Below are 14,241 nucleotides of genomic sequence, written 5' to 3' on the forward strand. Positions count from 1 at the left end.
TGCTGTTCATCAGCCTGTGTTGTGTGTGTGTGTGTGTGTGTGTGTGTGTGTGTGTGTGTGTGTGTGTGTGTGTGCGTGTATGCACGCCTGGAGGAATTTAATTATGTTACAGTACATGTATTCATTTACATTCTGTGTGGTTTGTCTTCTTCGCCGTGCTGGTTGCTGAGCATGCTTTTGCAGTGTGTCACTAACGTTCTCAGGCATGTGTAGCACGTTGGTTCCTTTATGATTGAGCTTCTCTCAGGCTCTTATTAGGAGCTGTCATTTTTACCCCTTAAACCTTGAACATCCCAGCGTTCCACTCCCCAGAATCACTCCCAGAGTCCCATATTTCCCCTTTGCTCCTGAGGATCTTATCTAGATGTCTGGTATATTTCAGCAGGAGAACTGTATTGAGACTATAGATTTTCCCACAAGCATCAGATTGTAAAAATGCCCATATGCATGCACGCACACACACATTGAAATTAATGTCTTTGCATGGTACAATAGGCATGCCTTCAGTTGACTTTGACTTCACGTTAATCTCTCCATCACCATTTCCAAACATGTTGATCTGCAAGCTCTACCTAAGTTCTGTGAATTTCCATTCCCTGTGTATCCATGCCGCTCCGAACAATGACATGATCCTCACATGGCTTTATTTTAAATCCCCCAGAAATCCGTAACAACCACCGGCATGAAAGTAAAGCAGGGTAACCCTTTCCAACAAGCCATTATTCTCTTTCTTCCAAACAAAAGGGACTCAGCTTTCTGGCTAACGAGACTGAACTCATGGTCTTGTGGTTGGAACAGAACAAAAACATTTACAGGGACCGTATGCTGCGCAGTCATAGTCACGACCGTGTATGTGATCATGTGTGTGTGACCATGACTCTCTGTGTGTTTGCTCAAGTTTTGACCTGTGTTCAACTTTTCTTCTCCGTTAGTCCCTCGTTCCAGTAGATGATGAGATTACAGCAGTGGTTTGAGGGTCTATTTGGGACCCTCACTAAGGATCCCAGGGGCCGGAAGTATGTATGTGCACAGTGTGTGTGGGTGAGTGTGTGTTTGGCAGAGGGGAAAACCTGTGTAATCTAAATCACAACAATACAGTGAAAGTCAATAAACTCATGTTGCAAAGCCACCCACCCACTTACCACACACATAACCAACAACAACAACAACATACTGGCAAATAACTCCCCTTTGCAGAGTAATTCACTTCCTGGTTCTGTCTGTGTTGCCAAATTGCCAAATCAGGAAACAAATTATTTCTAAAAAGTGTTTTTAATAAGTGTTTTTTGGTCAACAACATTTAGGAAAAAATGTCTCTTGGTAAGCTTGGGTGATAAAACGAGATTATCGCTCAACACAAGCTTTTCACTGACTCCATCCACAAACATCCGTCGGACCAATCATACTGATCAATCGGTTTATTAGGGTTGTACCGAACTGTTATGAGGGTTTCGAAGCTCTGAAGCTTCATTCATAATGTTGAATTATTATTATTATTAACTTACAGAAACATTGCATGCAGTAGTCCACCTTCTCTCCCTCACACACAGGATAAACAACACTATTCAGGAAAAATGAGTGGTGGGCGAAGGTAAATTATAACTTTTATGATGTGTTCAAATGTTATCCACTTTTTTAGAAACTTCAATGAATACAGTTGTTTGAATGAGGTGTTTTTACATCAATCGATTCGATTGGTGTTTTTTTCTGTCTGTTTTTTTTTTTTTTTTACAAAGTGTGAGGTTTTGATACAACAAATCTTTTATCTCTGAAACCTGCACGGAACTTTTGGCCTCCCAGTGACTACAGATGGAAATTTGTCTGGTACAATATTGTACATTGTCCCTGCTAAATAGACAATAAAATACATAAACTCAAAATGGTTCACATGTATTAACCCAAAGAACTGAAGCGGAAAAATATGTTTCAAGAGTAACAGTCAAAAATGTAAGTTGGTCTTTTAAATGATGGAATTACAGGGATAAAATGTGTCAGTGGAATTGTGAATAATACTTTTGCGGAAATCTTTTGTGCATCTTCTAGCAATGCTCAGCTGGATCAAGTGCTTTTCAGACCAGATATAGCAAACTTCAAAGGGAAACAAAACTGGAGCACACTGATTGAGTTGACATTTTATGTATTTATTTGCCGCTTGTCTTTGTCCATCTAGACTCTGATGGAGGCATAGTAGTGTTTGTTTGTGCTATTGGCTGCAAATGAATCTCTGTGCTCCATTATTAAGTATTACCAGGCAAAGCAGCACAAAAAAATAGCCTTTTTTCCTGGTATTGCAAATTTGTTGCATTAAAATATTTGGCTGCACATCTAAACAAATGTCTGTGGGTAGGCCAAGTAAAACCACTTAATATCCTTATTTTCCCCAATGTTGATGACTTGGTCAAATTGAAGGAATTTAAGATGTGGAAATGTGTTAGACACAGGCCAACTGAAATGAACTCTCGATTAATAGTGCTAAAAGAACTTTTGACTCCCTCGTCAAAGATTAATACTGTAAATGTGACAGAATCACTTCTGAGGAGTAACAGAAAATGCAATATTACACTGCTAATGTTTAAACAGACAGTCTAAAGGAAATGGAAGTGGTGGCTCGTTAAAGCAACAACAGACTTACCTGTGAGGGCCATGCTCACCTCACTGTATGTGTACTTTGTTTGATATACTGTATATGTGTCTGTGTTATTCCATCATTTCCTAAAGTTTTTTTCTGCCATGACATGATTGACAGCTGTGCCAAGGGGTCTTTCTGATGTGTGTTTTGTGTTTGGCCCTCCCAAACACAGTAGGTCCGGTGTCAGTGATTAAAGTGGATACACATTTAAAGCATCCTGGAGAAAAAAATGTAAGATGATACAGAGATCAGCAATGTCATTTCTCTGTGTGGGTTACGCTTCACTGTTTTCTCTCAGGTTAGTGTGGATTTAAGGCGTCCAGGGGAAAGGCCTGTTTTCATGCTACTGTACTGTACATCCATCACAGCTGCTGATAACGGGCTGTTTGCTTAATTGCACCTGGAGATCCATCATGCAGCAGAGTGCTGACCACAACGTCACACAAGTGCTCTCTGTTTGGCATCTGCCCTTCTGAGGCTCTTCTCAATATGTTTTTTATAACGCAGCTGAAAGCCTCATTTGCCTGTCCTCTCTACAGTTTCCTCTGACTGTGGGACTACTGTGTGTAGCAACTTCTGTAAAAAGTTTTTTTACATAAAGGGATTTTCGGATTGTGCATTATGCTTTGTTTGCCTGTAATGTGTGTGTGTGTGTGTGTGTGTGTGTGTGTGTGTGTGTGTGTGTGTGTGTGCGTGCGTGCGTGCGTGCGTGCGTGCGTGCGCGCGTGCGCGCGCGCGCGCGCGTTCTCTCAGCACATGGACCTGCTCTGTGTGTGGATTCACTGTATATATGTATAAGCAAAGTGCTTTGTGTGTGTTCTGGTCTGTTAATGAAAATGTGCTCCTTGCTGACGTGTCATTTGGAACAAGTAATGTTTTGGAACAAGATGTTTAGTGAGACAGAGACATCTGTCATCACCAGGGACAGGGTGGGGAGGAGATCCATTGGGGGCTGAGACTGACACAGTCTTTACTCATGTTGCTAGTGCTCTTGTAGGCTTGGCGATAAAGAATAATCATAAACACTTACAGCCAAAGCCTCCCAGTAAACAAACAAACACACACACAATACTGTATACAAATATACAGTAGAAATACAGTTTTCCTAAACACTTAAAAAAGACAGCCTTGTCATTGTTCTGTCTGTACAACACTAACACGTTCTAAATGAACAGACAGGGAGGGTTGAATTCTATTTTGTATTTACAAAATATACTAGTTGCAGATGGACAATTTGAATTGTTACCAATCTAAGCATCACTGTGAGCATGTCCTACCCCTGCAGGCTCTGGACTCTGGTATCCAGAGCCCAGGTGCTTTAGCTGTTCTGCCGCAGCATTTGTTGACCATGACGGGCTGCACTCTGGCTCGCCTCAGGCCTTGAGGTCTTGGTTAGCTCCAGATGTGGTCTTTGGACCCCGGATGATTAGGTATGTAATTGAGTTGAGGGCTGGGCATATATGATTTAGACAGACCATGGTGTTATTGCTTTTTGATGATGCAATGGGTAGTTCTGCCATGCAAGTGAATTTGTCCGATGGGTGTTCCAGCCATGCTTTATGTGTCTGTTAAGTGCACTGAGGTGTGTTTTATGGATTGTTTTTAAGTTACCTAGTGGTAACCAAGGAACTAGTTAACTTCCTTTGTAGCCTTTTCTTTCTGTTGTCATATATATATATATATATATATATATATATATATATATATATATATATATATATATATATATAATGTATATGTCCTACATGGAAATACATCTATACAGGCAGCTCAGATGATTGTTCTAAAATTAAGCTTATTTTAAAGTACATGATATTCATGTAAGTTTAAAGACAGCTGGCATAAGAACTGGGACTTTAAAAGATGTACGGGATTGAGAGACCTAAAATAAAGAGTTTTAAAAGTAGGCCAAACAGAATCAAGGATGATTTCAGCTGAACCTTAGCAGTGTGCTTTTATACGACAATATCCCAAATTAACTAAATCCCAAAAAAGCCAGAGACATTTTTATTTTCATCCATTAATCATTTGTTTATTTAAGCAATAACAAAGCCTTGGATTCACATATGCTCACGCACTACACACACACACACACACACACACACACACACACACACACACACACAAAGTACCATACTGCACCCACACATGCACACATAAATATAAGTGCATGTGCATGCACATACTGTATATACACATAGAGCAGTGCTGACTAAAGCAGGGGTGCATCAGGAAATCCCACCCAGAAAGATGTTGGACTGTTGGTTGAGGTGTAGCAGAAGGCTCCGCAGGTTGTCCAAGTCTGAGATTGAAAAAACAAAACTTTCACTTCATCTTACATTCATGTCTCTCAACGGTGTCTAATTGGCATTTAGCTGCTTCATTGTGCGTGTGTGATCTTTAATGTCTATCTTTGTGAGGTCCAGTTTGAATGTTAGACCTCGAGAGTGGAGATGTTGGCCAGTCCTGACTAGAATTATTGTACAGTTTTCTTAATGAGGGACCTCAGAACTATAGAAGTACAAATGTGTGTGTTTGTGTTTACAAACATGTGACTCTGTGTGCACACTGCTACACTCTTTCACCCTCATGATTATTTCACAACAAATGTGCTCGCCTGAAATTTCAATATCATTGCCTCAGACTAGCAGTGTGTTAATGTCCGTGTGTGTCTGTGTGCGTGTCTTAGTTCATATGCATTGTAATTAGTCTTTACCTAACACTGACTCATAACCTGTTTTTGGGCAACTGGACGCTCCAAGCTCCCTTTATTTTAAGTGACGTAGCATTCTGAGGAAATAATGAACCAGACTAAACATTCTTTACCTCAGTGTGTTTCAGACTAAACAAGATAAAGAGTCAGAGACGGTAGATGTGGTTTATTTCAGATCTACAAGTCGCCATACTGTAAACAAACATGAGGAAATGTGCAATTAGAATAATGAGCACATGTGGCTCAGTTACAGTGGCCAGGAGTGAGCATCTGCATCACACTGACACCAATTAACTATGACGGCCACTTACAAAATGTGTATGTTCATATTTGTGTTTGTATAGCGTGTGTGTGCATGTTCGTGTGTGGCAGGGCTGACTTAAGTCGAGACGTCAGTATGTGTTTGCACAGGCCGCAATGATTCTGCCAGGCAGCTCTCCCATGGAGGCAGTACAGTGACAGAGACACGCATGCACACGCACGCACACACGCACGCACACACACAACTGCCCCACTACATTCAACACTCCCTTCCTCTAAGGACATCATTCCCCCTTATTTACTTAGGCCAGTAGCACTGCCATGGCAACGAGCAGTGTTTTGGAGAGTGCTTGTTTAGGGAATGTGTGTCGAGGGACAGATGAGCGAACACATGGGACCCTTTTTACCTCTGCTGGCACCTGAGGGGGGGGGGGGGGGGGGGTGGGGTGGGGGGAAGGGGGGTGTAACCAAAGGCCAATAAGTCCACAAGCAGAAGACCACAGAGGAGCACTTTTTCATAGCACCTGACCTTTCTGTACACCTGAAATGTTGGAGACGTATGACATACACAGGTTTCCAGCCTACATTATCCCCAAACTTATCCGTGAACTGTGCAATGCAGCAGCTGCACTGGCTTCTTCTTACTTCAGTATTCCAAAGCACTGTAGCTTACAGCTGCGTTGCGTTAGCTTTGTGCCCTCTGATGAAAAAAAAATAAAAATACTTTTTTAAAATTCAAAACATTTCCTGTTGGGAGTTGAGCAACAGCACAGATTTGCAGAGCACCACTACGTTGTTTCAAGCAATGGCTACAGGGGAAAAGTAGGGTTTGTAGCATGCCCACATCTGTATGAGCTGGTGTTGCCAGTGAATGCCTGAGCTGGTCCATGCAGTCAGAGCAGTAGTTATTGTTCTGTTTGAGGACAAAGAGCTAAGAGCTTTTTGGAGCCACCGGGCCACAGTTTTACGCCTGACCAAGAACCTCAGTTCACGTCTTCCCTCTCATAAAACCCAAATCCTCATGACACCTCGGTAACAAACAGAGAAAGGACTAGATCAGGACTGGACCAACAACCTTTGCAACTATCTCTGTAAACTGTAAAGCAATTCTAATCCCAAACTGACAAAACTACTTTAAACACATTAAACCATACACTTCAGAATTCACTTAAAAGGACAAATACCAGAAGAGGGCAGTCATGTGCAGGATAAATATATGTTGACTGACATCCATGTATCTCTTTAGATAAAGGTTTTATATTTAGTGTCTTATTTTGTCATATGTGTCTCTTTTTGTGAACAGTACTTGCGCATTATGTCTGCTGTGGGAGGGCTTCATGCAGTGGGCTTTCCTCATCCTGCCAAGAATCTGAAGATCATGAATGGCCCGATGAGTGAACTGTTCCAGAGGTAAGGGTGCAATTCCTTCTGTCAGATGCTTGGCAGATACACAGTGGCTCTCTCGCTTTCAAACGCCCTTATTCGACTATTTTTGCTCGTCCTTGTTTGCGGCGCTCGATATGAAACACGTGTGGCTACTTTACGCAGTGACGGAGTTCTCATTAGATTAGCAGTAGCTGGACGTCTCGCAGATACACGCGCAGTTAGCACGAGAGCCGACTATAACCCGACTTCAAAGAGAGAGGCTGCCCCGTGTTGTTGGAGTGATAAAACTGCCCTTCAATGTAAGAATGTTAATGATCAAGGCTGCGCTGCTTTTGATGGAAGAATATGTGTAGAGCCAAGTGAGAGCGTGTGAAAGAGCCTAAGTGAGTGTATGGGTGTCTATGGTATTTCACAATAAAGGCCCCATAAAACAGTACTTGAACCAAATACTCATCATAGTAATACATGACAGACTCACAGAGATGAATGGCACTGTTAGAGCTTAATGAAGTATCAGTGGAGTCAGTCCAGTGTGTCTGCTCTGGGTGCTGGACAGGCTTGGAGGTTACTGCAGGTTTAGAGTGTGTGACCACAGACGCTGATGAATAGAGACTGTGTGAAAGTGAGGCCCGCTAAGCTGTATGATGGACTAATTCACAGAGCCACTCAGGGGAAATTAAGAATCAGATTGTTTTCGACACTACAATTTGAGAGAGAGAGAGAGAGAGAGAGAGAGAGAGAGAGGGGCATGGAAAGAATCACAGAGGATTTATGATGTCTGAGCCCTCCTGTGAGAGGGCCTTTCCTCTGACAGGCAAGGAAATACTTCTCCAATCTGTCTCCCTGCTGACACCAGTGCGTAACAGACACAAACATGCCCCCCTTAACCCACCCCGTGCCCCCTCACTTTCCCCGTGTTGCTCTTCATCTGCCCCGTGGTCAAATCTGCTGGTAATGATGCAGCTCATTGAAAGTGGTGAGAGCAGAGGAAAGAGAGACTGGGAGGAAAGAAATGAGGAGAAAGAGAGGGATAGGTCCAGTCCCCAGAGCCTCAGGGATTCCCGAGCTGTGGAAAATGTGCGCCCGTCGTCTCTTCATCCACCTCCAGAGAGCACAGTTTCCAGGAAGCGTAGGGGTTAAGCACACACAGTTTGGCATTGACCTCTCACCTCTGATTAGCCTAGCGTAGCCGCTAAGTGGTTCTCTGTGACTCCTCCACTCAGCCTGCCAGCTTCTCCGGCAGTTTTCACACAGTAGCAGCAGGCATGATGTATTTCACATTATGTCACGTGGCCCCGGCTATTGTGGTGAATGGATAACCAGGCCAGCATGTTACAGTTCAATGTAGCTTGGTTGTATTTAGGGTGCAGATATGCGCGTCCACTTCAGCGCTGATGTACACTCAGCCCGGCGTAGACATGAGACATGCTAACGAAGAACAGGCCTCGGTTCTGTTGCTGTACATGAATGCCTGCAGGCAGTAATGCCGACTTGTTTGTGGCTTTGCATTGTGTGATTTTAAAGCTGTGCTGCTGTGAGCGTAACCACTTTGGTCTTGTTCTTTCCTCTTCTCCCACAGCTGACCCACATATGACCTGTTTTTTCTTGTCATGCCTGATATTAGAAAAGTTTAATCATTGCTGGGAGACATACAAAGAGGATTAACATTCCTGGGTCTCCTACACTCAGACGTTGCCCTTCTCCCTCCTGTTTCTCCTCTGTTTGGTCTCTCACACTCCCTCTCTTTCTAACCTTACTTCTCTACTGTTTTTGCGCAGTTTTCTTGTTACTTCTGTCTATTGTTCCTTTCATAATTCTGCTAACAGTGCAGTCCGCAATCAAATATGTTAATGACTGCGGTTCTTTCACCGCTTCTACTGTAAAAATATGTTACGTATTTGTGGACTGGTGTAATCACTAGAAAGTCGTAGTTGTAAGGACAGCATTGGATATTTCATGTTTGCTGTTGTATTCCTCTTCCCCTTCCTTTGTTTGTTTGCATCTGTGCAGGATGTGACCAAATTGTTTGTGTTTGTGTCGGACAGTTAAGCTGCAATTACAGCATTTGACCATGGAGGCTTCTTCTGCTTTCAGCCTGAAGGCTGAAGACTCTGTGTGTGGTGTGCAGGCTCACTGGTGCCATGTCCTCCATAATACATACAGGATGTGTCTGCTGTCTGTGTATACTGTATCAACAGAGTATCTGTATGCTGTCACCTACTGTACACAGAGCTCTCTGTATGGATCGTATTAGCGGGGCTGCATTTCACTTAGTAATGAGTTTGAAGAGAGATTAGTGTGGTTAGAGTGTACGGCTCTGTCTCCAATCAACTCCACGTCTCTTCTATCTATAACTGATCATGTGTACTTATCTCTGGGCCCCACTACCATACACACACACACACACACACACACACACACACACACACACACACACACACACACACACACACACACACACACACTGCAGAAGTTTATGTTTTTTATAACATCAGATAAGTTCTGACGGATCAGCTCCAAACAGCTCTTATCAGGTGTAACTGAGTAAGAGAATGACCACCACGGCTCTCACCCACTCGTTGGGTGTAGCACCTACTCCCTTCTAACACACTGTCCAACTATTCAGCAATGGAATGAGTGAATAAAAACCTATCAAGAAAAGGGAGTATTGAATGTTTCACATGCTATTCACAGTCCAGCAGCACCGGGTGCATATTTGACCCTTGAATTTAAAAAAGGATCAACTGTCAAATTTTATTTTACAGTATAATCATGCAAGTTTAAAACCAATGTATAGGTTCAGTGTGTTGATTGTGAAGTGAGATTGTAGATTTGGATAACGCACCAAATTGTTAGTGTATTTAAGCATTCCACACGTATATTTTCCATGTGAGGCCGTGTGTGGCCTAAAACCAGATAGCTTTTTGTAGCAGCTAGAAGAGCAGGGTCGTATTTCCAAACTTTGTTTGATGTATGATGCTATCTACTGGATGTGTAGCACCACCTCAGTGCTGTCTCCAGATTGATGAGTAATCTGCCTGAGGCTATACAGTAGAGACTCAGCTGGCCTTTGAAGTTCCACCATCGGTCACAGCCTTGTTTCAGCTGTCCTACAACATGCTTCAAGAGTATAAGTATGCTCTGCTTGTAGATCCAACTAATTTGGGACCTCAAATAAGTATTTTATAAGCTACACTATTAAAACCAAGTGCTATACAGGTAGCCAAAATACAAAAAAGAACAATATTAAGCTTTATTACTGTGTTGGACCTCTCCTGAGCCATCTGAAAAGTTTGAACTCTGGCATCTGTTTCTATGACTATCTTTCACTCTGCTTGAAGGATATAACCGCGTCCATCCAGGCGATAATACATTATTGGAGTTTTCAATTGCTGTTGGTTGGTGGAAAGCACTGCTTTGGACACCAATCCAAAATGTCCCATTTAATAAGATGTGACTGACATGGCCTTGGCATACAGTTCACATCATTTGATGCTCATCATACTGCTTTAGTGGCCACCAGGGCCCAATGGATATGGCTAATGTCATCCTGCAGGCAACCACTCCCATCAACTCATGGAACGAATAGGATCACCCAGATTGGGATTGCATTTATTGTTATTTCCCACGACCTATAGCAACTCAATGGATGTAAAACATGTCAGTCCTATGCACCCTTCTCTGAAAGAGAGCTGCCTTGAAAGCCCCTGAAGACTTTTTTTCCCCCTAAATCGTATGTTTTTTGAACAACATGAATTATTCATAATTAAATAAACTACAAACTTTGGTTTTATTTATAAGGGGTGTAAAAGTCCAAACTCAGCTGGGTCCGATTAGGTCGGATCCCAGCACTCCCAGTAAGAAGCTGCCTTAGAAATGAGGTCTTCAGGGTTTTTAAAATCGAATCATCTTTCATTTTAGCATCCACCCTCGATGTCAGCGTGTTGGCCAAGCAAGTGTTAAATGGTGAAATAGCTTTGTCATTAGCGTTATCTTCTGTGCGCTGTGGTCCACCCCGCAACAATCTGACCCCTCTCTCTGCCTCAGTGCCGTAGCAGCTTTCATCAGTCATGGAGCTGTTCTTCTCAGCCTATCATCAGCTGTCATTAGTGCCCTGAGAGGCCCCTGCTCTTACTCACACACACATACACACACTAAGGCGACACAGCACAGGCTATTCTTCAAGGTTAGGCCTAAATGCTTCACCACATGGGAGGCTTTGATATTATTTCAGCCAGAAATTTCAGACAATGAGAGGCATTTCACCCTTTAGCCATTTATTTTTTGGAAAGATCTTATTGTGATTATTTGTGACACCTGTCTTATGTTTTTCTTGTGTTTTTGACCTTGTCTAGGAGAAAGAACCTTTACCTAGTACACACCCTAATTGATTGCTATTTGTCATTGACCTTGACCGGTCATAACACACACAAACACATATACATGCACATACTGATACGGTATCTTCTCCACAGGCATTGCTTGTTGACAGCTAGCCAATAAAGCCATCATTTTCTGGAGGGCCGGGATGAATAATTGCAACCCTTCTGTCTCTGTCTCACTGAATACACACATCCATCTTCATTGTAGTTTCTTTGACAAAGACATGACCCAGATTTTACCCTTAAGGCCTGCAACAGACTTTTATTATTACAAGCTTTTTATGGTACATGCATACTTTTCCTTTCCAAAATACTCTTATGCAAGTATTTTTCATCCTTGGATAAAAATGCAATCTTTAAACATTTGGCTTGGCTAATAAAACATGAGCTGAATAAATCAAACATTTACATGCCACTTTATATAGAGGTTACTTTGTGGGAGTAGGCTGTAGCTCTTCCTCTAACTGGAGTTTTTCTTTCATGCTGTACTACATTTTACATTTCAGAAGGCAAGCGGTTAGAGAAACAGATGATGGTGATAGTATATTAAATTTGTCTTGAAGAATCTCCCTGCTTGCTGCTAGAAACTGATTTAGCTTGCTTTTAGGGCGCCGTCTCCGGCTAATCGGACTGACTCTCAGAGCCCCTTTTGTTGTTAAAATGTGTTGGTGTTTGCTTTGGTGTGGGGGAAACCTGTAAAAGTCTATTCTTAGCCTTTGAAAAATCAAATCAGGCAGCCGCCAAGCTGCTGGCTGTGAACTGAGTGACTGTATCATGTTAGCGCTTGGTAAACATACATAAACACACACACACACACACACACACACACACACACACACATCATCAGTTACAAAAGTGTAACCATGAGCTTAATCACAGGCATGTACCAGTGCATGCGTGTTTATGCTGCAGGTATGTACATGTATGTGTGTAAAGTCCTGTCTATGTCTGTCTATGTGGATGAGCCAGTGCAGCACAGTTTGGACGTTGTGTGATGAGTTTGGCATAGGAAGCCGTTGATTTGTTGACTCGTCCCTCTGCATCAACAGAGCTGCCAGCAGCAGATCTACAGTCAGTCAAATGGCAGCTAGAGCGGAGAAGAGGAGGGGCGTTGAGGCTGGACTCTTAACTGATCATATTCTCCTGCAAACATGGACCTGAGGACACATGAACACATCGGCCCCAATTAGGATGCGTGCACATACTGTCAACTCGGGATGTCATGGTATTGAAAATGTAGGAGTTGATACCAGTGGCACTGAAAGGCCACGATTCTCGGTAACCCACTACCTAGTAGGTTAAACAGGTAATTATTCCCTCTCTAGTATCTATTTTATTTTGCTGTGAAATAATCAGGCTACCGACGTTCTTGTTGCGTCACAGAACCTCTTGCCTTTCATTTCGACGCCCATGGTAACACGTTAGAGCAGCCACACAGCCAGCATGAGCAGCACGCCTCGTACGCATGTGATGTCCACCCAGACAGTACTGCTGCTGCGGCGCTGCTACTGCCAGCCCTCAACAGACCGTTTTTGCTGAGGAGAAATAGGCGACACATGCCGCATCTCTAGATGAGCTGCTCGCAGGCGAGCCCTGCTGCTCACGGCCCATGTGTCTTTTGTACAGTACTGATCCAACATTGTCTACGCTGCATGCTTCCATGTGTGTTAAGATGTGGAAGGTGACGTTAGCTTTTGGTTTCTTCAAATATGTAAAATCTTTTTAAGTGTATTGTAATTCCCAGTTTTGCTACGTGAAAAAATGTCTGCTAACAGCTACCATTGCCTACTGCGGATTTTAACACCGATTTTTGGTTCACAATGTAGCATCATCTGGGGAAAAATAGGGTGTGTAAATAGTGAGTTTACTGAGTCCTTTTGGATTTGAACGCATCTGCGGTACTGTAGAAAGACGAGCATCAACTTGGTACCACATTCGAGAAGCACTGGGTAACAACTTAATGTACAATCAAGCAGCGTCCTCGCGTTTCAAGCTGTAATCAACAAATATTGGGCATAGGGCATTTAATTAATTATCAAACTGTTATCAATTGAATTTTCTGTCCGTTAACCAATCCAACAAGGCAGAGGCTCAGGTTGAGTCTCATCATCCATTGTCTTCTTTTCAATCACATGAAGACACATTCCAGATGCATTTGTAGAAAGAGAATCCAGTACTTCATTTCTTGCACCACTGTGCCATTTAGTACACTGTGTAATCTTATTTGAATATGTCATTGAAGTGTGATTCACAAAAATTATTTTAGAATACAGAGGACAAAAACACACGATGAAGCTTCTCATGGCAGTTACATTTTCAAATATCAGGTCACAGCATCTGCATATTTGGGCGGTGAGCATTGGCGTGGATCAAAACCTGACGCTATGCCTTCCAGGCAAGGGTTGGTCCCCTGAGTAGCGCCAATGACACATTCACCAAGGACAGCTCATCAAAGGCACAAGGGGGTGAGTAAGCAGGGACTTACTGGTCAATGCCCGGAGGTCAGAGTGAGGAATGAACGGTGGATGAATGGGGCTAGTTTATGAGTGTCTGTTCGGAGGAGAGTATGCTTCCAGGAAAAGGGTTTTAATCGACAATGCAGGACAAGAAGAGATGAGGTGTCGGGGTGGTAGTGTGGGTTCAGTCCTCTTGTACCAGCAGCACACATTCATCGCGCAGGAATCTCCCTTTTGTTTCTGCCAGCCACTATGCAGCTACCACGTAGACGTCTACTCTGTAACTGCTGAGCTAACTGCTCGTGTCTAGCCTGGTAAGGTATTGCCGTGCGTGTCTGCAAATGTGTGTATGTTTGTGTGTGTGCTGTCGACCAGTGACGCCTCTTTCTTTATAAGATGGTGCCGACAGGCAGA

This window comes from Cebidichthys violaceus, unplaced genomic scaffold (genome assembly GCF_023349555.1).
Source record: "Cebidichthys violaceus isolate CVI_PGR_0920_01 unplaced genomic scaffold, fCebVio1.0.p SCAF_10, whole genome shotgun sequence".
Classification (NCBI taxonomy): domain Eukaryota; kingdom Metazoa; phylum Chordata; class Actinopteri; order Perciformes; family Stichaeidae; genus Cebidichthys; species Cebidichthys violaceus.